This window comes from Dendropsophus ebraccatus, chromosome 1, assembly GCF_027789765.1.
Source record: "Dendropsophus ebraccatus isolate aDenEbr1 chromosome 1, aDenEbr1.pat, whole genome shotgun sequence".
In the NCBI taxonomy this organism is placed as follows: Eukaryota; Metazoa; Chordata; class Amphibia; order Anura; family Hylidae; genus Dendropsophus; species Dendropsophus ebraccatus.
In genome coordinates, this window is record NC_091454.1 from 119592883 (window position 1) to 119618304 (window position 25422).

A 25422-nucleotide genomic window follows, 5' to 3' on the forward strand; every position below is an offset into this window, starting at 1 on the left:
AAACAGAGAACAGGTCGTAAAGTTAAGACCTTTTTTTAAATCCATTCCTGGCTTTGGCTGAAAAAATCTGTAAGATAATCTGTCAGACATTTTTTGGAGTAATAGGGCCTTAAGGGGCTGCTGGTTTTCACCAGTGCCCACCGCAAGCGGCATGGACTTGCTGCGGCAAGGAACCCCCGGGTCGCTTCCCCTGACTTTGCTTGCAAGCGGCGGCAGGCGAGGTGCAGCTGGAGACACAAAGGCAGGCAAGTTGGAATAGCTGAACCAGAATAGGCAGAGCCAAAGGTAGCTGGAACCAGTTAAAGCAGGAATCACAAAGACCTGGGACCACACACTTATGGGAAGCACTCAGAGGTTCCAGCAGGGAGTGTCAGGACAGGTGCTTTATTTATAGGGCAGGTGATTGGTGAACTAACCCATTAGGGATGCAGTGCCCCTTTAAATCTGTGACAGCCGAGGCGTGTGCAACCTAGGAGGCAGGGATGCACGCACTGGCTGGGACAGCGGGGAGCAGGACCGTGGATTAGTGAGGTGCCCCTATTGACCGAAGCAACAGCAGTGCCGAGCCCCTGCATGTGGGCTCTGGCGTCTGCAGCAGACAGTTGGCTAAGAGAGCGGTTGTGGCGGCAACACAGTGATAAGTTAGACTAATGCTGCGTTTACACGGAACGATTATCGTGCGAATTTGCACGATAACGATCGAATTTGAACGATAATCGTACATGTAAACGCAGCGAACGATCAAGCGACGAGCAAGAAATCGTTCATTTCGATCTTTGAACATGTTCTCAAATCGTCGTTGGTCGTTTGCAAAAAATTTGCAGATCGTTCCGTGTAAACAGTCGTTCACCGATTTAACCTATGTGCGTCTAAACGCTGATCGTTATTTAAAAAAAATTGTTACTTCGAAATCGTTAATCGTACGATCGGGTGAACTATCACTCCGTGTAAACGCAGCATTACTATATTCTAAAGATGTTTTGTAGATAAAAATTAAATAGAAAAAAATTATTAAACACAAAAAGTGGACAATCCTATACTAAAGATTGTGATTGGTTATTATAAGTGACCCTAATTGTTTTATAGTAGGCCAGATGCTGAGAATAGGAGTCGGCGGAATAACATCCGGATCCGAGGGTTGCCTGAAGCAACTAGAGCAAATGATCTCATTCTGTCTCTCCAAGATTTGTTTGCCTCCATCCTCAAACGACCACCGGGTGCGGAGTTCAAAATTGACAGAGCTCACCGCACATTGAGCCCAGTCTTTAGTAATGTGATTAGGCCTCGTGACGTCATCTGCAGGCTCCACCACTATAGGATAAAAGATGAGATCATGAGGGCGGTACGCGACATGGACTTTGTCGACTTTGATGGAGCTCAATTGATCTTCTTACAGGACCTTTCCAGAGCTACTTTGTCTCAACGGCGAGCAATCAAGCCTCTACTGGAACTGCTACGAAATCATGACATACCATATTCCTGGGGCTTCCCATTTCAACTGGTGGTTCGTAAAAATGGCAAGCGGATTGAGCTCCACACTCCGGATGACCTACCTTCTTTTCTGATGTCACTGGACCTTCCCCAAATAACTCTGCCTGACTGGGACCCGCTGATGCCACTCCCTACTGGCAGGCCGGTCCATCCAAGTGGAGCTTCGGCCCCAGATGATTGAGGTCGCTACGAGACTCGGCATCATCGTGTCCTACAGTGCCTTACCTACTTGAGATGTATCTTTTTTTTTTGCTTTTTGCTGGTTGCTCCATTTTGTTTTTGGTTTTTTTGTTTGTTGTTTTTTTTTTCTTGCAGCTGCATTGTGTTTAGTGTGTTCGCATTATATTGTTGCTGCCAGTATGTAGTTAATTTAAAGAGTTAGGGCCCTATTCCACCGGACGATTATCGTTTGCATAATCGTTACCGATTAACGATCTCAAACGACTGCTATTGCGAATGACCTGAAAACGTTCACTCATTTCCATGGAACGATAATCGTTACTTATGATCGTAATTGCAATAGTTTTTCTTCCCTATTTATTCGCTATTGCGTTTGTATCTATTGCGAACAACCGAACGATGTCTTATTCAATGCGAACGATTTGTGAACGTTTTGCGAACGAGCAACGATAAAAATAGGTCCAGGTCTTATAAAGCGATCAACGATTTCTCGTTCGGTCGTTAATTGTTAACGGCATTTCAACCGAACGATTATCGTTTAGATTCGAATGATTTAACGATAATCTGAACGATAATCGTCCAGTGGAATAGGGCCCTTACTTTGCAGCAGACTGCTGCCTTTGCGGGGAGGGTTCTTCGGCCTTGCTTGGCTGTCACCGGGGGGGTGTTTTTTTACTTTGGCATTTACTTTTTGTTTTTTGAAAGGGGTGTTGCTTTCTAAGAATTTTCATTTTTGGTGCCCTGTCACGGACTCGCAGACCTTCATCTGTTAGTCCGTCCCTCACTAGTTTAAGACGCTCTAGGCGTTGATACACCCGGTTGGGTTTTTTTCCGGGTAGTGTAGCTACTACCTGGATTTGGAGGTTTTCCTCCTTGGAAACCTTCTATTTCTGACTGCAGGTTCAGTCCTCTGCTCTGGCCTTTTCTATCTTTCTCTTCCTTTCTCTCTTCTTTCTTTTTACTCTAGTTTCTTCTCTCTCCCTCTCTCAGGGGCCTCTCTTTGAGGGTGTGGGGGTGGCGGGGATGGACATTAGGCTGGCGTCTCTCAACGTCAGGGGACTGAATGTCCCACAGAAACGATCACAAATTATTTATTCCCTGCACAGGCAAAAAGTTCATATCTTGCTACTGCAGGAAACGCATTTTAAGACTTCTCAGACTCCTCGCATGAGACTTAATTACTATAATGTCTGGTCCCACAGCACTAATCCCGCTGCCAAATCCAAGGGCGTGTCTATTGCTTTGCATAAATCCCTGCCACACAAACTGCTGGATTCTCTAGTTTGCCCCAAAGGACAATATGTCTTTCTCAAATTAGAAATACAGGGCCGGATCTACACCATTGGAAATATTTATCTCCCTAATTCCAATCAAGGTAGCACTCTGCGTACAATCCTCAGGGCTGCCTCTACCTTTATTGATGGCCTGTTAATTCTGGGGGGTGACTTTAACCTGGTCATGGACCCCTCCCTGGATACTACCTCCGGAAAGACTGCTGTGCCACGTTCAGAATATGCGTTGGCACGATCGATCCTGAGTATACACAATCTAGTTGATGTTTGGAGAATCCTTCATCCCGCGGATAAGGATTTTACTTACTATTCTGTCACGCACCGCACCTATGGCAGATTAGATATGTTCATGGTGGCACATATTATGGTTGGATCACGCTCCTATCTTCATGTCCTTGCAGCTGCCGGGGCTGGTACCCAGGGAATGGTCGTGGAGGCTGAATGAGACGTTTCTTCGGGATGTGGCTTGTAAGGCGGCCGTGTCCCAGACTATACAGGACTTTATCCGGGACCATGTATTCGATGCTACTGCTTTGCCTTTACAATGGGAGGCTCTCAAGTGTGTCGTCAGGGGGACCTTGATTCAGCAGGGGGCCCGGCTTAAGAGAGAGAAAAGTGCGAAAATTGTTGCACTGTTGGGTCGGGTCGAAGCACTTTCCACGGACCATAAACATAATGGCACCACTGAGACTCTGACGGCGCTGACTCTGGCTAGGGAACAGCTTAAGGATAGCCTTGCTAAGTCCTCTTCCTCTCAGCAGGAGCGGTATTGTAGCTTCCTATATGAACACGCTAACAAAAGCGGCAGAACGCTGGCTCGGCTAATACATCCGAGGACGCAGGTCACACACATACCTGGTCTCCTTGACCATCGCGGCAAAGAGGTACATAATCCTAAAGCGATCACAGCTCTTTTCCGCTCCTATTTCTCTTCTTTATACAACATTAAAAGTCGCTTTTCAGAATTGCCAGTGGAGGAAAGGGAGACTAGGGTGTCTGCTTATCTGCTAGATACGGCACTACCTACTGTTCCTGCGGAGTCGGCTGAGGAGTTGGAGACTCCCTTTACCAAGGGAGAGTTTCGGACGGCCGTCACTGAGGCCAAAGGGGCCTGACGGCTTCACTGCTGGATTCTTCAAAACATTCAAAGAGTTGCTATTACCATTTATGACCAAATGCTTCAGCAGCGTTTCTGTGACATGTCTCTTCCCTCGCCAATCCCTGGAGGCACATGTGGTGGTCTTGCCCAAACCTGGTAAAGACCCTAAACATTGCAAAAATTACCGCCCTATCTCCCTTATCAATTGCGATCTTAAACTTTATGCCAAGGTGTTGGCTTCTCATTTGAGCTCCCTCATCCCTCAAATCATTCATGATGACCAGGTTGGTTTTGTTCGGTTCTGGCGGGGGTGGGGTTGGGCCCGCACTTTGTGGACAGGATTATGGCGTTGTACTCTTGCCCGTCAGCCCGGGTACGGGCCAATGGCATACTCTCTAGCCCATTTGCAATCCATAATGGTACGCGCCAGGGCTGTCCCTTGTCTCCCATGCTTTACATCCTCACGATGGAACACCTGGCTGTAGCCCTTCGGCAGAATCTTGCGATCAAAGGGGCGATAGTTGGGCAGGACCACCACAAATTGGCTCTCTACACAGATGATCTTCTTTCATACATATCTTCCCCCGTCACTTCTCTCCCCTCTATTCTCCAGAAATTCCAACGGTTTAGTGACCTTAGTAATTTCAAGGTTAATCTGTCGAAAACTGAGGGTCTCAACATCTCAATCCCACCCGACATATTTAGCACAGTCAAGACCTCCTTTCCTTTTCAGTGACGGGAGGATTCTATCGTCTATCTAGGTGTTAGAATCCCTTCTGCTCTTAGCTCTCTCTTAACTTTGAATTATATGCCCATGCTGAACAAGGTCCTCTTGGAGATGTCCTCTTACTTCTTGAAACCGGCTTCCTGGTTTGGGCGGATGGCTATTGTGAAAATGGACATTCTTCCCAAACTACTGTACATTTTCCAGACTGTTCCCATTGTGGTGCCAGTGGCCTTCTTCAGGACTCTGCGTTGAGCTGTCTCAAAATTTGTGTGGGGTAAGAGCAGGCCACGGATGCAGTTCTTACGCAGTCCAGATCTCTGAGGGGCATGGGTCTGCCTGATTTGCGCTTCTACCATGAAGCGGCGGTTCTGCGTGGATTCCTGGACTGGGTGCACTATAGAGGCCTGAAGAGATGGGTTGACGTGATGTTTTCTCTGTGCCCGGTTAGCCCCTCCGTCCTTCCCTGGATACCCCCTGCTGTCCCTGGGCCACCTGGGTTGTCTGCTGTCCCTGGGCCACTTTCCCCAATACTTCAAAACCCGAAATTCCAGCCCGGATGGCAGGCACACACGTTTCTGCTGTGGGACCTGTTCACGTGTCCTAGAGTGCGGGATTGCATGGCGGGTGGAACCGTTTCCTCCTTGGCTTTCCTTCAAGCCCAGTCTACAAGGGGTCGGCTTTCCTGGCTGGAATATGGTCAGTTGGTCTCATCCGGCCCTCTTCCCGCGGGGCACCTATACACCTGCGCTCACTGATTTTGAAAACCTGGCTGTCTCTGCTTCTGCCATCCCACATTGCATTTCGGTTATGTATCAGATCCTGATCAGTACTGCCAATCCTGACAGAGCCCCCTTCTTTGCTAAATGGGAAGCTGTCCTTGCTACTTCGTTTGATGCTCAGTCTGTCCAGAAAATGTGCAAATTGACTCATGGTATCTCTATGTCTGCTAAGGCTAAAGAAAAGAATTACAAAATCATCTCTCGGTGGTGTTACTGTCCGGTCACTTTGCATAAAATGTTCCCTGAGACATCTGATCGCTGCTGGCGATGTCTGACGGAAGCAGGTGACATGTTACACATCTGGTGGGCCTGCCAGGGAATCCGTGATTTTTGGGACAAGGTCTTAGGGATATACAATGCATATTCTGGACAGACTGTCGTCAACTCGCCCCAATTGGCCTTGCTGTCTAAACTTCCCGGTTCCCTCTCTAAGACCAAAAAGGGAATCCTGCGACATTATCTGACCGCCGCCCGCACGGTTATCCCCCGACATTGGAAATCTCCCCTTATGCCCACCATAGCAGAATGGATTGGCGAACTCGGGGATCTTGGCAGAAAGGAGGAATTGGTGGCTGAGGCCCATGACAGATCGGACAAATTCGAGAAAATGTGGTTTCCTTGGCGCCTGTACATCGACTCTGAGGAGTTTCTTGCTCTTATTCGATAGCCCCTGGCGTGCAGGAGCTCTGAATTTTTAGGCTGCTAAGCTAAATCAGCGGCAGTGTCCATTCCTCCATCCCATGCCCTCTTCTTCTCCCTCTCTGCTTTTCCCTTATTTCTTTCTTTCCTTTTCTGATCTTCTCTAACCCTTTTTCTTTGTGTTTGCATTTATACTGTTGCTGTTTTTATGCTGTTTCCCTATGGTGTCCCTGGGCACCCTGCTACGATATTATGACTGTTAACTTTCTTTCGTTTTAATAGAAAACCTGACACCGTGCGACTTGCAGGTCGCATTTTGTTGTTTGATTCATGGACTTGTATCTGTCACCTTTGCATGGTTGTCAATAAAATCAGATTACACATAATAATTGATCCTTATCATGAGGGTAAATAAGAATGTAGATTTGATAAACCACTTATATTACAATCAACAGCAATTTATGAAATACACCTGAGAGGCAATGAAATGAGTAGTAGATCAGCTAGGTCCCTATCTGTATTATGGCCTTTCAGGACCATCTGGCCCTTGTGAAAGTCTGTGGCAGGGGGGCATGTGTCAGACAGCGCAGCATTAAAGAGTTCCAAACATATAAGAACAGAAGATTAAACTAGAGGAAGTGATGTCCAAGTGGGGATTGTGTTAGACAGATGGAATCACTTGCTGTACTGTTTTGAATGATGGTAGAGGGCCCCCTGCTCCAACATGGTGCCCCCATCTTAGGAAAAGCAACAAATGTTTAAATTATTGTTGTTCAGCTGTCAATTTTTTTGTTGTGATCCATTGTATCATTTTCTGCATTATTAACAACTCTAGGAATATTAACCCTATTGCCTAGTGTGTCATCAGCAACCTTTGCATATGTCACTTACAACCATATTGAAAGAACTTTTCTATCATGTCTTTATGGGGAACTATTTTTAAGGCTGGTGAATCAGGGGTTGAAACTTACTTGATGCTTATAGATATTTTTTTCAGGAGGAAGACCAACACATCTTAGAGGGACAGTCAGATGTTATAGCCATTCCAGATGTTGAAGAACCAACTCCATCTATGTATGCTGATTTCTCCTTCTCAGATGATTAAGAAGAATCCAAGAGCCTGAAGCCAATGAACAAAGAAGAAGCGAGGCCACCCTATAGCTTCCATATTAGACCGGAATAGACGAGAATTTGACTTTCCTTTGTGTAATCCCATTAACCCTTTAAGGACATGGCCCATTTTTGTTTTTACGTTTTCGGTTTTTCCTCCTTGTGTTTAAAAGGTCATAGCACTTGCATTTTTCCACCTAGAAACCCACATGACCCCTTATTTTTTGCGTCATTAATTGTACTTTGCAATTACAGGCTGAATTTTTGCATAAAGTACACTGCGAAACCAGAAAAAAATTTGAAGTGTGGTGAAATTGAAAAAAAAAACGCATTTCTTTTATTTGGGGGAAATGTGTTTTTACGCCATTCACCCTGGGGTAAAACTGACTTGTTATGCATGTTCCTCAAGTCGTTACGATTAAAACGATATATAACATGTATAACTTATATTGTATCTGATGGCCTGTAAAAAATTCAAACCGTTGTTAACCAATATACGTTCCTTAAAATCGCTCCATTCCCAGGCTTATAGCGCTTTTATCCTTTGGTCTATGGGGCTGTGCGAGGTGTCATTTTTTGCGCCATGATTTGATCTTTCTATCGGTACCTTGATTGCCCATATACGTCTTTTTGATCGCTTTTTATTACATTTTTTCTGGATTTGATGCGACCAAAAATGCGCAATTTTGCACTTTGGGATTTTTTTGCGCTGACGCCGTTTACCGTACGAGATCAGGAATGTGATTAATTAATAGTTCGGGCGATTACGCACGCGGCGATAGCAAACATGTTTATTTATTTATTTATTTATTTGTTTACTTTTATTTAAAACCTGGGAAAAGGGGGGTGATTCAGACTTTTATTAGGGGAGGGGGCTTTTTACTATTAACAACACTTTTTTTTTTTTTTTTACACATATACTAGAAGCCCCCCTGGGGGACTTCTAGTATATACACTTTGATCTCTCATTGAGATCTCTGCAGCATAGATATGCTGCAGAGATCCATGAGATCGGCACTCGTTTGCTTTCGGCTGCTGCAGCCGAAAACGAACAAGTGCCGAGCCGAGGACGGCGCCATCTTGGACGCGTCCCCGGCCGGCATCAGTAACAGAGATCGCTCCTCCGGGACAAGGTCCCGGAGGAGCGATCTCCCCCACTAGACACCAGGGAAACGTTGCCTCCGATTAGCTAATTAGCGGGCACGGCGATCAGACCGTGCCCGCTAATAGCGGCGGTCCCGGGCTACACGCGGCACCCGGGATCGCGGCACTTCAAAGCGGGGCCGCCGCGCGGCCCCGCTTTGAAGTGCAAGTGAGGACATAGGACGTACCGGTACGTCCTATGTCCTTAAGAGGTTAAAATATTGTCTGCAAAGTAGTCAAGACCTCGGAACACACACAGTGGAACAGATTGTTAGCCTTTTGACCTAGAGATAAAGGTCATCTGCTTTTGATGATGTCATATTTTGTACATTTAGTGAAGCCATTACAATATGGCACTGACCTTCTAAACATGTAGAGATGTTTACATTCCTTAAAAATTACAAAAGTAAACGCTATTTTTACACAAGTAACTCTATTAGCACCTTAGCCAATGAAGTCGTGACATAAACCTTAGTAGAAGAACATGCCCCCAGGATATATATAATGCCATCCTTGAATAAAAGAGATCCACCTTAAAGGACAACTCCGGCGGGACCCCCCCAAAAAAAAAAAAACACAGACACACACAGACACCATACTCACCATCCCTCCGGTGACGATCGCCACTCCATTCGCCCGCCGTCCGCCTCACCGTCACCTGCGTCCGCCGTCCAGCGATGTCTCCTTCTTCCGGGTCCATGAGAGAGAAAAGGTTGCCAGCGCGCTTGCGCACCGGCAGCCTTTTCATTGGCTGGAGCGCATCACATGGCTTCCAGCAAGCTCAGCCAATCAGGGCTGAGCAAGCTGGAAGCCATGTGATGCGCTCCAGCCAATGAAAAGGCTGCTGGTGCGCATGTGCACCAGCAGCCTTTTCTCTCCCATTCACTCTCAATGAAGACGCCGAGAAGGAAGAAGACCCGGACCGCCCCCAGCTCTGACATCACCCGACACCAGAGAAGAGGACCGTGACGACCGTAATAGGTAATGTATATATTCTTTAACTTCCGGGGTGGGGGGTCGGAAAGTGGGGGAAGGGGGCCAGACCGGGTATTTAACCACATTACAAAGTTATATAACTTTGTAATGTGTGTTAAATAAGCCAAAAAAAATTTTCGCCGGAGTTGTCCTTTAACCATCAGTGTGTCAGGGCGTTTGGTTCTCAGTGGGCACTATAAACTTTATAACTTATGATTCACAACAGACAATCAATATGACAGAACTCTTGAGGTGCATCCATAATAGGAGATAGTTCAGACAGAACTGGGTTGGAGCTGGAAAGGAATGGAGATCCAGATAACTGAAGATCGCTTGAAAGAGGCTGAAAACCAGGTAGCAAAGATGTGGATGCTGGGAATCAACACCAACTACAAAGAGGGATGGAGGTGAAGACTATATATACCCTCAGTAGAACTTGCCAGAAAAGTCCAAAGCCTGTGGACTGGGCTATAAATGCAGGAGATCAGACTCATGCTGCCAAAACCAGCAGGAGGTCAGTTTAAAGCGGCTCTGTACCCACAATCTGACCCCCCAACACCACTTGTACCTTCAGATAGCTGCTTTTAATCCAAGATCTGTCCTGGGGTCTGTTCGGCAGGTGATGCAGTTATTGTCCTAAAAAACTTGCAGCCCGTGCCAAATGGGAGTATCTGTGCCCTTTGCACTACCCCTCCGTCCTTCCTCCCCACCCTCTTCATCATTAGAAATGCCTCTGGAACATTTTCTCCTGTCTGAACATTGCACAGGTGGTTAACCATCCAGCCCATGTTCAGTATTCACACAGCTGATAAATAGGAGGCATTCTGCCTGGAGCATTCCTAATGATGAGGAGGAGGTATAGAGGGGTGATGCAAAGTTAGGGCACAGATACTCCTGTTTGGCACGGGCTGCAATTTTAAAAGTTGTTTTTTTTAGGACAATAACTGCAACACCTGCCCCAGGACAGATCTTGGATTAAAAGCAGCTATTCAAAGGTACAAGCGGTTTGGGGGGGGGGGGGGGGGGGGGGAGGTTGTGGGTACAGAGTCGCTTTAAAGCAAGAATGCTGTCACAGGAGAAGCAGGCCGAGAGAAAAGGGAGATGATCACAATGCAGTGTGAACCTTAGCAGGTGGGGGGTAACGGACATGACCATGTGCCATTACAAATACAGTGTGGTATCTTCTTATGATTTTCTCTTTTTGGGAATGGGACTGGACATCAGGTACTAACTATAACGACGGGCAACTTTCTGTATATTTTTATATATATATATATATATATATATATATATATATAGTGGTACCTTAGTTTAAGAGTAACCTGGTTTAAGAGCGTTTTGGTTTAAGAGCTTACAGTTTTTCAAAATTATGACTTGGTTTAAGAGCATTGTTTTGATTTAAGAGCTCCCTGTACTGGATGGGAGTGTGAGTGGAGGAGGGGCATGGTCTGCATAGCGGGGTCTACAGCCCTGTACTCTGACCCAGGAAGTCTCCCTCACCTTCCAAATCATGGCAGATCCACTTTAGGCTGGGGCTTACATGAGGGACAGGACTGTGGAGGTAATCTCTCTATAGCTGTAACCCCTCTCTCCCCGGAGAGAAAGTGCTGCTATACTGCGCCCACATCGGCCCTGCTCATTCCTTCATGCTCCCTGCAGTCTCTGTCCACCCTTGTGTTTCCCATCCTCTCCATTACTGTACAGTAACTTATAATATCACATATTCAGCTGTTTCTGAATTTTTGTTTCATTCGCTTTACATGTTATTCAGAATAATAAATCCTTATTTTTGGGGTGTGGAACCAATTGTCTGCATTTCTATGATTTCTTATGGGAAGTTTTGCTTTGGTGTAAGAGTGGATTTGGATTACAATCGCTGTACCGGAACGAATATTATGCTCGTAATCCAAGGCACCACTGTACTTTTGTATTTTTATTTGTTATACACATTAAAAACAATTCTATAAAAAGTGACAAAACATGGAATACTTCCAGAGAACCAGTTCACAAACTGCGAAAAACATATGTAGTTTCTGAATGCCTCTGGTATATCATAATAAAATCATAGAGTAGCAAACAATAAGTCGAAATGATGTTCCTATTACAGGTAAGTATAAATAATGCAAAGTTGGCTACTCCTGAGTCAGCACTACTAATACTTTAGTATTGCACAGTCATAAACCAATTCACATGAAGTGCAACAGCATCTGTGCAAAAAAAGGGGTGTCAGAAGTTAAACCATCCATAATATGCATCTAGAGCCTTCTTAAAACCCTCCTATAGCCCAAATAGCATTTACAAACTGTACCATCCTTGATACGATCAATACATTGGGGGGGGGGGGGGGTCGGATAGGCCGTAAAGAAAACGCAACAACAGTGAGTTACCACATAGTGTATAAAAGCAAAGTTCTCATTAACCCCACCAACGTAAAGAATATGAGGACAAAGCATAAGAAACTAAAAAACTGGACAAAGCAGTAATAAAGTATAATACGAAGCAGAAGGCACAGGAGACCTCACAACAGACCTGATGCACAAAACGCGCTGACCCAGGCTTAGGAGTTGCCAACTTTGCATTATTTATACTTTATACTTACCTGTACTACGAACGTGATTTTCACTTATTGTTTGTTACTCCATGATTTTATTATCATATACTAGAGGGCATTCAGGTACTTAGCATCTTACCTTGTCCTCTGTAAGAATTTCATGTTTTCTCATGTTTTTTTTTCTAATTGTTTTTAGGTTAGGTTCTCACTACGTAAGTTTCCGGCCGTAGCGCGCTCCGTGAATAAGCGGGCGGAAATTTACGTAGTTTGCGTACAATGGAAAGTATACGATCTACGGCTGCACAGTTCACACTACGTAAGAACTTACGCCTGGAACGTATACGGCGCCGTAAAAAATTAACCAGACCATTGTTTCGGAATGGAAATGCTGTAACTTACGCCCGTAGCGTAACATGTGGTCCCGTACGGAGTGGTGATTTCTTCATTTTTACACTTTGATTTGCCGATCCAAAAGTTCTGTGGGGTGTCCGGGGCTAGCCGAAGATATCCAAGTAAGATACCACTGTCAGATCGCTATGTACACCGCTCGGGAAGCATACGTAGCTTACGGGCGTAAGTTCGCGGACCATACGTAGCCGGCCGCAACTTGCGTAAATCCCGGCCGGAGTTTTACACTTATATGTCCCGCCGCGAAAAATATGCGGCCGGACATATACGTAGTGTGAACATAGCCTAAGGCTATGTTCACACAACGTATATTTCCAGCCATAGTTTTTACGCAGCCGGAAATGTGCGGCTGAAACTACGGCTGTGGAAAAAAATAGACATGCGGCTGAAAACATACGGTCATTTACTTGGAAATCTGGTTCAACTAAAAATAACAAATAAAATTAATATTTAATTAATAAAACACATTTTCTTTGTAATAAAGTCCCTTTCGTTGTTCAATAATTTAATTCTAACAAATCCATCATTGTGCAATTAAATATACTGTTGAAATAAATATATATATATATATTTTTTTATTTTTTTTGACAGTATATTTAATTGCACAATGATGGATTCGTTTAAATTAAATTATTGAACAACGAAACTGATTTTATTACAACAAAAATGTGTTTTATTAATTAAATATTACTTAGTACAGGAAGCTCCATTAAGCCGTTAATTTATATTCCCGGTAAATAGAGCATTCTATACTAATCAATACTTTAATTAAAACATCAAATGTTTCTTCTAATTATGTTATCACAATAGCATTATTAGAAGAAACATTTTGAATTATATGTGCGCTCAGCTGATTGGCTGATCGGCTGAGCGCACATATAAAGAGCCGGTCCGCAGTACAGTCACTTCATTGTGCTGCGGACCAGCGAAGAGGACACATCGGGACATGGGATGGTGAGTATAAAGATCTCCCCACCCCCTCCCCAGCACTGCACCCCTCCCAGTAAGGAAGTGGGGGTCACTTAACCCCTTCCTTGCTGGGATGGGTGCAGTCTGACATCAGTCTGGCCCCCAAGGGGTTAAGGGGGATGCAATACATCCTTCCTTAACCCCTTGGGGGCCAGACTGTAAGCAGCAATCTGTAAAGATGCTGCATACTGTAAGGTGCACAACACCGCTCACAATGATGGGTGTTGTGCTCCTGTTAGTGTGTTTTTTGTGTGTTTCTCCCTTTTTCTTTTTCAGATATCGGTATCCTGTGGATTACGTCGGATTCGATGGACTACGACGATGACCAGCGTTTGTTTGGTGTTTTGTTTTTTTTATAAAATGGTCAATGAGGGGTGTGGGGGTGTTTTTATTTGAATAAAAAAAAATTTTTCACTTGTGTCTTGTCTTTATTTCTTTACTTTATAGACTTAGTAGTGGAAGCCGTCTACTGACGGAATCCATTACTAGGTCGGGGCCTAGTGTTAGCCGGTATAAAATGGCTAACACTAACCCCCTATTATTACCCCAGTACCCAATGCCACCAGGGGTACTGGGAAGAGCCGGGTGTCCCGGAGCGTCAAAATTGGCGCTCTTGGACTGGGGCGGCCGCAGGCTGGTAAGGTTTAGGCTGGGGAGGGCCTAAACCAATGGCTCTTCCCACCCTGATGTTACCAGGCTGCTGTTGCTTGGTTTTTAACCCGTCTGGTTATAAAAATAGGGGGGACCCTATGCGGTTTTTTTTAATTATATATTTATTTAAAAAAAACAACGCATAGGGTCCCCCCTATTTTTATAACCAGCCGGGTTAAAAACCAAGCAACAGCAGCCTGGTAACACCAGGGTGGGAAGAGCCATTGGTTTAGGCCCTCCCCAGCCTAAATCTTACCAGCCTGCGGCCGCCCCAGTCCAAGAGCGCCAATTTTGACGCTCCGGGACACCCGGCTCTTCCCAGTACCCCTGGTGGCATTGGGTACTGGGGTAATAATGGGGGGTTACTGTTAGACATTTTATACCGGCTAACACTAGGCCCCGACTTAGTAATGGATTCCGTCTGTTAGACGGCTTCCACTACTAAGTCTATAAAGTAAAGAAATAAAGACAAGACACAAGTGAAAAAAAACTTTTTTATTCAAATAAAAACACCCCCACACCCCTCATTGACCATTTTATAAAAAAAAAAAAAAACACCAAACAACCGCTGGTCATCGTCGTAGTCCATCGAATCCGACTTAATCCACAGGATACCAATATCTGAAAAACAAAAAGGGAGAAACACACAAAAAACACACTAACAGGAGCACAACACCCATCATTGTGAGCGGTGTTGTGCACCTTACAGTATGCAGCATCTTTACAGATTGCTGCTTACAGTCTGGCCCCCAAGTGGTTAAGGAAGGATGTATTGCATTCCCCTTAACCCCTTGGGGGCCAGACTGATGTCAGACTGCACCCATCCCAGCAAGGAAGGGGTTAAGTGACCCCCCCTTCCTTACTGGGAGGGGTGCAGTGCTGGGGAGGGGGTGGGGAGATCTTTATACTCACCATCCCATGTCCCGATGTGTCCTCTTCGCTGGTCCGCAGCACAATGAAGTGACTGTACTGCGCTCAGCCGATCAGCCAATCAGCTGAGCGCACATATAATTCAAAATGTTTCTTCTAATAATACTATTGTGATAACATAATTAGAAGAAACATTTGATGTTTTAATTAAAGTAAAGTATTGATTAGTATAGAATGCTCTATTTACCAGGAATATAAATTAACGGCTTAATGGAGCTTCCTGTACTAATTAATATTTAATTAATAAAACACATTTTTGTTGTAATAAAATCAGTTTCGTTGTTCAATAATTTAATTTAAACGAATCCATCATTGTGCAATTAAATATACTGTCAAAAATAAATAAATAAATATATATATATATATATATAAATATACATTTATTTATATATATATTTATTTCAACAGTATATTTAATTGCACAATGATGGATTCGTTAGAATGAAATTATTGAACAACGAAAGGGACTTTATTACAAAGAAAATGTGTTTTATTAATTTAATATATTAACTATTAGAGGCATTGGCATTCGGCATTATTGACGGCTATTTTTTAAGTACTCCGTACGGACCGCCTGTCAATCCACGGCCGTCAATTTGCACAGTTCCGGCCACAAACAATGGTCTTGTTCATTTTTTACGGGTCCGTTTACGATCGGGCCGTAGGCTCATACGTAGTGTGCACTGTGCAGCCGTATATAGTATACTTTCCAGCGTACGCATCAACCTCAAAACTACGGGCGAATATTCGCGGCTCGCACTATGGCCGTACATATACGTAGTGTGAACATAGCCTTAATGTGTATCACAAATAAAAAGTTTTTACTGCACCATATATGCCTGTTTGTTCATTTGGTGGAGGCTTTATTAAATGGAGAAATGAGAAAATTGTGTCTGGAAAAGGGGGTCTATGAGGGTTTCTGGTGATAAGGACTCTGAGATCATTTATAAAAGAATGTGCCAATTCAATATAGTGTAGTATATACAAAGTGAGAGTACCTGACTAATTAATAGAAAATTGGTCTCCACAAGTCTATTCAAACAAACAAGAAAAATTAGAAATTACTACTGTGGTTGCTCAGAGGATGGTACAAAATGATATTTATTAAGTGCACAAAGAGTATATACAAGTATTACAAATCTGTACAGTAGAGGGTATGGGTAAGAAAAAAGGCTAAGGTTCTGTCGGGGAGATAACCCTGTAAGACCCTGCCTAGCATAGATGAAAACCGCTGGGTCAGGCGTCCCTTAGCCAGATGGAGGATGCCCCTACACTAGAAAACCATCATCAGGCTGTCAAGATAGGTTGAAGTCAGGTATTTGTGTTAGGGGAATGCAGTATTGCAGTCCGGTGAGGTAGAACGAATCAGAACGTGCATAGAAAGGAGGACATATAGTCTAAACAAATTATTTTGGAGAGACAGGTAATCAGGGTTGTTCCACTTCCAACGCGTTTCCCCTATGTGGTGTGCATAGGTTCATCAGGGAATATTGTGGAGATGTATATTGTCCTCAAATGAAGGTCTGTAGTATCTCTAATGAGATTCTGTATGGATGGTGAGAACAAAGATGGCAGTCATTGTGGGTTGCAGAAGCACCACTATGGTATGTAGTGTCGTTCTTATTGGATAATCAACTTAAGTCTTGAGTAGTCAGCACTGTAGGTACATAGTGATGACTATGATGGTTATGAGTGAAAATTGCAGCCATGGTATATGTATGCCGATGGGTAAGACAGGTAATGGATTCCAGAGCTTCGAGATGCAGTGCAGGTTTCATTAATCAGCGCACAGGTGCAGGCTACAGCCTTTTACTGATGATGTCCAGGGAAGTGTTGATTGTAGGGATATGGGCAACTGGATGGAGGTAGGTGTCCCTCTTCCAGATAGGAGTGGAGGAGTTCAGTGGAGAATGATGCTCAGAGTTGAGACGTCCTGCTGGGGCGCAAGGTCCACGCCTCAAGGCCTCAAGGCGTTTTTCTTTGTCTTCATGTGCCTTGCACAGATCTCAAATATGTAAACTGCAATATCAGTAATATGGGGTTTAAAAATCCTATAATACTCTTCTGAGACGCCTTTGGAATCTAGGGTTTTGTAGGAGGGACATATTACTGATAATAATTCTGCTACGGTAATCAGGGTGGATAGGGCATCCCCATGAGATAAGTTAAATTTGGAGGTATTAACCATGTGTAAGAAGGATCAGGATCAAGATCAGTCTTGTGGAACTTCCATATATAGGATAATGTAATAGTCGTTGAATGTCTTTAAGTAGAGTGGTGTATGTACCTGAAGCAGAAAGAAGTAGAATAGTATGTTTATGTTTTGGTGGTCTGGTGAGGTTAGCCAAGAGATTTCCAATTTTGTTACCTGAACTAAGGAGTTTATTGTTAGAGGAGTCAAGTGACCATTAGTCCTGACCTAGCAAAATAGTGTCTAGCTGACTTATGGCACCTAAATATTGTTGTTTGGAGTTTGGGGTATTAGCAAGATGGTGGGCATGGGCCGTAATAAAGATAATTGTTTCTTTTTTTTATGTGAGACCTATGCTATAATATGTCCTCTTAGAATGTGTTATATGGTTTTCCAAAGGCATGGGACAGTGCCCCAGAAATAGGAGGAAATGTGTCAATTCTTAGGGGGCATTTACACACTCTGTAGATCACGGATGATATGGATTGTGAAGCCGCGGGCTGGTATCAGGAACTCCCAGCGTTATGATACATGAAGACCAAAGCTTCATGCTTATATGTTGTGTATTGTGGAATCAAGGTGTGGGGGGGGGGGGGGATTACAAGGATGTGGAAGTTAAGATATGATCTGGAGGAGGAGTTAGGGACATGGGAAAAAAAGTATTTTGTTACAAACAGGAGGCTGGTCTGTCTCTAGCAGATTCCCTTTGTCATCTGCGTACAAAAATCACAGGAGGCTGATATGTAGTCAACTTTATCATCTGTGTCAGTGGTCATATAGGGATTGTTAGGTTAAGACAGAAAACAGTGTTTGGTTGGTCTGTGGGACCTGCATCAGTTGGTCAGATCTGTCTACCACGGGATCCAGTGTGATGTTAAAGTCTCCCCCCTCCCCCAACCCCCACAATGAGGGGATGGAACTATTTATTGTAAAAGAAGGGGGCATTTGGGCCAGAGCATAGATGTTAAGGATCAGGTATCTATGATCATGAATCGTAATATCAAGATAAACATCGGGCTCACAGGAGCCAAAATACTTTATATCCTGCAAATGGTACCCATAGCGCTTCCAACTACCTTTTTCCAGACAGTATGTTCAATATTCTCCCTTTTCTTGTGGAAAGGGATGAGAACATGTCTGTCACACAAACTGCTAATCAGCACAATAAACTGAGCAGAATTAGACTGATGTTGATGATGACTTCCTAATGTATTGACTCTCCTCTCCCTCTCTTCTTTGATATTGGACAATTCAAAGTTGGATATAAAGAGAGGAATTAGCATCATACAAACTTACCTTCTTGCATATAGCGCACATCTAACTAATGCTTTACCTAGTTCCTAGCAAGTGATCCACTTCCCAGACAGTTAACAGACTTTGAGAAACTGTGTACTACCCCCCAACACAAACAGTGCTCCATCTCTAACTTTTATCAGCTCCTCATGTCCTCCGCACACCTCACTAACTCAGGATATCTGTTGTCCTGGGAAAGAGAGCACAAATTTCATTATCCGATGTAGAGACGCAAACTATCTTGGCCGACTAACATGGCTTTTCCACGGTGTGCTGCTGGCTTCAAACTTAAGTGTTACAATACCCCTGAGTGGCCCTACGCTTATAAACTCTCCCCTGAGTACAAATGTTGGAGATGCTTCTCTCACACACATCTGGTGGAGCTGTCCAGACCTGGTAGCTTATTGGGAGAATGTAGGGGAAACTATTAATTCAGTTACAAGCACGTCAATCAAACTATGGCAATCATTGCTCTGAATCTCCCCTTTCTTTCTGTAAACCCTACATACTAAACCTTCATATTCACTAACTGGTCTAAGATTTCTCATTCCACTAAAGTGGAGACAGACTACACCTCCCAAACTCTAAGAATAGATCAGCCATTTTAATCAAATATGCAGATTTGGGGTGCGTTCACACGTACAGGATATGGCGCAGATTTGAATCTGCAGCAGATCCGCAGCAGATTTGATGGGCTAGAATTGATTTGCTTTGAATCTGCAGCTTTAAATCAAAAACCATGAAATCTGCTGCAGATCCTGTACGTATGAACGTACCTGCAAATCAGTTCTGGGCCATCAAATCTGCTGCGGATCTGCTGCAGATCTGCTGCAGTTCCTGTACGTGTGAACACACCCTTAAGAAGCTTACAAGCTGGTGCACCAGAATGCACAACACATTCCTCAAAACATGGCAACCCTGGCTGATCTCTAAATACTCCTCCACTTAGGGCCCTATTATGCAGGACGATTTTCGTGTGAAAAATCATTATAGCGTTCAAAATTAAGCGATAATTGTTCCTTGTGTATGCAGGCAATGATCGAAAAATCCTTTGTGTCCTTGATTGCATCTTTTAAGCTGACCCTTAGACGCTGTAATTCGTTCGCTAAATGCTTGCTAAATATTTGCTAATCTTCCATGTATGTACACACCAATTGTTTTTTTGCTGGCATCAGAAGGAGTAAACGATTACAGTAATGATAGTAACTAACGACTATCATTCTGTGTGTTATGGTCAAGTTCAGGCTGTTCCCAAAAACGCTCATTTGCCACTGTTTATTGTTTATTGTTGAAAACTAAAAATTGTTTAATCTAATAAGACCCTTACTGTCCACTTTCACGAACTCTGCCCTCTAGTCCGTACCAGCCCCATTCAGATTAAGCCCATTCTCCATTTTCAATACTATGCATTGGACACTTTGTTCTAAACTTTACTTTCACTGTGAGGGTGCGTTCACACCTACAGGATCTGCAGAAGATCTGCAGCAGATTTGATGCTGTGTTCAGTTATTTAAATGAAATCTGCTGCAGAAAATCTGCTGCAGATCCTGTAGGTGTGAACGCACCATTAAGACCATTAAGAAGTTACCAGAATCACTGTATTTCACCATCCTACTGTAATGTAACTCTGTGGTTATTATCATTGTTTCTATATCAATAAAAAGATAATTAATTAAAAAAAAAAATATCAGGCTTCTGGGTCACTTATTTGTTTGTGGATAGTGTAAGGCGGGCCCTAGTTGCAGACAAATTTTTAACAGACATTTTTCCCTGTTGGGGAGGAAAAAGACATTTCCCGGTGAGGAGGTTTTACCTTAGGTTGTTTACATTTGTGCTGAGTTGGTTGACAAGAATTTGAAGATGTGGTAGATTTGGTACTGCTTCTTGTTCATCTGGAGAACTGAAAAATTTGTCCATATCCTTTTAAGGGTGCGTTCACACGTACAGGATCTGCAGCAGATTTGATGGTGCAGATTCAATGCAAAGTTATGCTGGGTTTACACGTAGCGATAATTGGCCCGATCGTACGATTAACGATTTCGCAAGAACGTTGTGTTTTCCATAACAATCAGCGTTTAAAAAGAACGATATATTGTATGGAATAATCGTTTTGCAATCGCTTAAAGCGGCATATCAGCAGGTTCTGCTGAGAGAACCTGCTGATATGCCGCAAGAGCCCTTTACCTGAGAAGTTGATTGCAGTTAGAACCTCTCCTCTGCGCCTCCGCAATCATCCGAAAATAGCTAATTGCCCCTATGCAAATTAGGGGCCGAAGACCATTGGGGGGGGGCGCCTGGGTTTGGGAGCATCAGTATGTCCCGCCCAGTCCGCCCCCTCCTGTGCCGCCCCCTCTAAGTCTATTTGAGCCTGCATAGCTTCCACCCGTCCGGCTCAGTCTGCCCCCAACTGTCCCGTACCCCCGCCCCCTCCCCTCCAGTGTAGCTCACATAGGCAGCATCTCCCCGTGCTGCTCAGCCCGCCCCCTCCCATACCGTATGTCAGCCGTTCAGGACCCCAGGACAGTAGGCTGCTATCTGCTACATTTTGCATATAGCAGCAGTGTGATCGGCGCTGGGAGCCTGGGTTGAGCTGGATGGTAAAGCTCAGCCCAGGCTCCCAGCGCCGATCGTGTTCTTGCTATATGCAAACTGTAGCAGTGAGCAGCATACTTTCCTGGCCTCCTGATCGGCATTCATGTGCCAGAAGAGTGTCCCCCGCACTGTCCCACCAGCTCGGCCCGCCCCCTCCCATGACGCTGAACTGACAGCCTGCTCGCAGCCCGGGACAGTGCAGAAACTGTTGATATGCCGCTATTAAAGACTGTTTACACGGAACGATCGAATTTTTAGTGAAAGACCTACTGTACAACAATTTGAGAACATGTTCAAAGATCAAAATGAACGATTTCTCGCTCGTCGCTTGATCGTTCGCTATGTTTACACGTATGATTATCGTTCAAATTTGCACAATAATTGTTCCGTGTAAACGCAGCATAACTCTGGGCCATCAAATCTGCTGCGGATGTTGTACGTGTAAACGCACCCTCAGAGTAGAGACTGACAGTAGGTATATGCTGTCCTAAGTTAGGGTAGCATTAACTAGTGACGGAGAAGCTAAACAGAATTATGTATCACTTACATAGCTCTGTGCAGATATTCTTCGCAATAACAAGGACAATAAGTAGTCCTCTCCATTGTAAGCATGAGCCCAGCAGTCCTGGATATTCATGAGAAGCAGAAAACTCGGCCCACCAGCTGCTGATTGGCAGTTATCCACCATGCTGTATATAGGCATTCAAGTGACAATCAGCAGCTGGAGGGTGGCCGGAGTGTTGCAGCAGGAATCCTATTCTCCTTCATATTAGGAGAATGGCTGAACATATTTATACAAGTAATACAATGATCCGTCAAGCACTTTTTTTCACTAGTTTTTGCTGCCCTCATTTAAGGTAGCATAAACCTAGTTACAGATTCCCTTTAAGGCATATTAGATGGGTTTAGTAGCAGGATAAGCCCATGTAGGTGCGTTGTTGTTGGTAAAGTCCACAAGGGATGTGAACTTGGGAAAGTAGGGAAGTGCTCACAGTATTATTATACAAATGAGCGGCTAAAATGCAGCCACTACGGGAGTGTGACACTACAGTCAGAATTCAGTTACTGTGAGATATAGATGTCTAGGTAGGTGTTTTGCTACCGTTTGTTGTCATGGAGATAAGCTGAACAATCCATAGTAGGTGGAGGGGAGACCTGTGCTGTCTGGACAAGCAATTTGTCTGCCTACCGCCAGGCTGTGATACATGGCCTGGTACTACCCACAGGGCACCTTCTGATATGTATGCTGGAGTTGTTGCCCCTAGCAACCAACATCATCACTGTTGCTTTCTTTCTCTAATCTGCTATAGCAAATGACAGCTGTAATATCCAACCATGGTTTCCTTGATAGCCAAAGCCTTTCTGCAGAACAATTACATGGAGTTTACCTTTAACTTTCAAAATGAGTTTTTTTGCTGTCATTGTTCAGGAGGAGTACCCAGCCATAATAAAAAGTTATCACAGGGAGCGGTGTCTACGATCTCCCCAGCTTAAAGGACAACTCCGGCGGGACCCCCCAAAAAAAAAAAAAAACACAGACACACACAGACACCATACTCACCATCCCTCCGGTGACGATCGCCACTCCATTCGGCCGCCGGCCGCCTCACCGTCACCTGCGTCCGCTGTCCAGCGATGTCTCCTTCTTCCGGGTCCATGAGAGAGAAAAGGCTGCCAGCGCGCTTGCGCATCGGCAGCCTTTTCATTGGCTGGAGCGCATCACATGGCTTCCAGCAAGCTCAGCCAATCAGGGCTGAGCAAGCTGGAAGCCATGTGATGCGCTCCAGCCAATGAAAAGGCTGCTGGTGCGCATGTGCACCAGCAGCCTTTTCTCTCCCATTCACTCTCAATGAAGACGCCGAGGAGGAAGAAGACCCGGACCGCCCCCAGCTCTGACATCACCCGACACCAGAGAAGAGGACCGTGACGACCGTAATAGGTAATGTATATATTCTTTAACTTCCGGGGTGGGGGGTCGGAAAGTGGGGGAAGGGGCCCAGACCGGGTATTTAACCACATTACAAAGTTATATAACTTTGTAATGTGTGTTAAATAAGCCAAAAAATTTTTTCGCCGGAGTTGTCCTTTAAGGGGTACCCCATTGGTACAGAGACACAGGGCTTCAGTTTTTTGTGGACCCTTGGCGACAGATCCTTAGCGGGCCCCTCATCCATTCACTATGCACAATCACTTGAAACACTACTAACATACACAAGGACACATTATTGACACAAACATTGACTGACACAGACACTGACTGACACTGACTGACTCTTACTGACACTTACTGACTGACACAGACACTGACTGACTGACACACTCAGACACTGATTGACTGACTGACACTGACATGCAGCAATTGCAACTCAGTCTTTTCCCTCTTTCTCTGGTAGAGGCTAGAATGTAGATGCCAGAGGTAGGTGAAAGGTTTGATGAGGTCATGCCCAGGTGACCAGTCTCATGTGTGGGAGGAGTCTGCTTGGCTTTCTATGAGGCAGTTGGTTTCCCAGGCGTTTTATGGGGGATGTATGAGGCTGCAGTATAGTGAGTGCAGTGTATATAATCAGTAGGAGGTGAGCCACATTGAGGCCACTGTTCTGCAGGGTGAGGGGTGTGTAGGTGCATTGTTATGTGATGGAATGCAGGATCATTGGTGTGTGGGTGCACTAATATGTGATGTTCTGCAGTGTGAGGGGTGTGTAGATGCATTGTTATGTGATGTAATGCAGGGTGAGTGGGTATGTGTACACGGTTATGAGATTATCTGTAGGGCTTTGTGGGGGCACTGTTATGTGATGTTCTGCAGGGCCAGGGGCTGTGTGAGCACTAATATGAGGTTTTGTAGGTTTGAGGGTCTGTGGGTGCACTGTTATGTGATGTTCTGCAGGATTCTGTGGGTTGATCGATGATGTCATTGGATCGATAATATCATCGGTGATATCATTAGATCGCTGATGTGATCGATGATGTCATCAGATCGATGATGTAATCGATTATGTTATCGATTATGTAATCAGATTGATGATGTCATTGATGAAGTCATCAGCTCAATGATGTGGTCTGTGATGTTATAAATAGGGATGAGCGAACTTTTGAAAAGTTCGGTTTGGTCCGATCCGGCGAACTTTCGTGAAGTTCGGCTTCGTCCGAACCGAACCGAAAACGAACCTTGCAATAACGGCTAAATAATTGCAGCTACAATAGTGGGAGTGTGATAGGGTATAGTTTCGTTTAGTTGCAGTTGCTATTACAATGAAAAAATTGTGAAAAAAAAATTGCCAGCAATAATACCGCACTAGTGATGAGCGAATAGTGAAATAGAGGTAGCATATGAACCATCCCAAAATTGGTGACAGCAAGCAAGGTTACTGTGTATTTCCATTCAGTGACAGCAACAAGGACACTGGGTGTTTCCATTCAGTGACAGCAAACAAGGTTACTGTGTGTTTCCATTCAGTGACAGCAAACAAGGACACTGTGTGTTTCCATTCAGAGACAGCAAACAAGGACACTGGGTGTTTCCATTCATTGACAGCAAACAAGGTTACTGTGTGTTCCCATTCAGTGACAGCAAACAAGGACACTGGGTGTTTCCATTCATTGACAGCAAAGGTGTAAGTGATTACACGGGACATAGGACACAAAGTTCCTTGGACCCAGTAGGGTGGAAAACAGACATTTGACAGTGGAACCAGCAGCAGTGATAGTACTGTATTGGACCCAGTGTGGAGGAGGGGGAGGAGGGGGAGGATGAGGCATCAGCACTTGATTGCAAACAGCCCAGTATGGTTAAAAAGAGACTATTTGAGGAGGAGGAGGAGGAGGCAGTACCTGATTGCACCCAGGCCAGTATTATTGAGAACAGACTAGTCATGGGGCAGGAGGATGTTCAACCTTGGAGTGGTGGCCTGGGAATCCTTTCTGATGATGTTGGTTACCGCACTTTCCAGAATATGGACGAGTGGGATGATGTCCTTGATGCCTGCTCACAGAGTCGCGTTCTCAAAAGGGATCAACAATTGGCACGCCATATTCGAAGAAACCTGTGCACTATGAGGTTTATCACATGTGCCATACAAAGTGTATGACTCTCTGCTGCACTACACTGTGGCTTTGTTCACCCAGCCTTACAAGATGGAGGACAGCCTGAGAGCGCCGGGCCTGACATCATTGGTAAGACACCGGGGCAGGTTGGACTGCAGCCAAAGAGGTGGATGGTTGCAAGCTGGTGGAGGCAGAACTTGTGCAGAACTGGCCCCCTAAAGCACCGGGGAGGTGACAGTGGCAAGAATGGGCTAACTTTATGGTGGTCTTCTGGGGGAATGTTGACCCAATGGGCAGTAACAGACATGTACTGCCCTTGGCCATAATTAAAGGAGCAGACATCCACACTGGGGTGCAT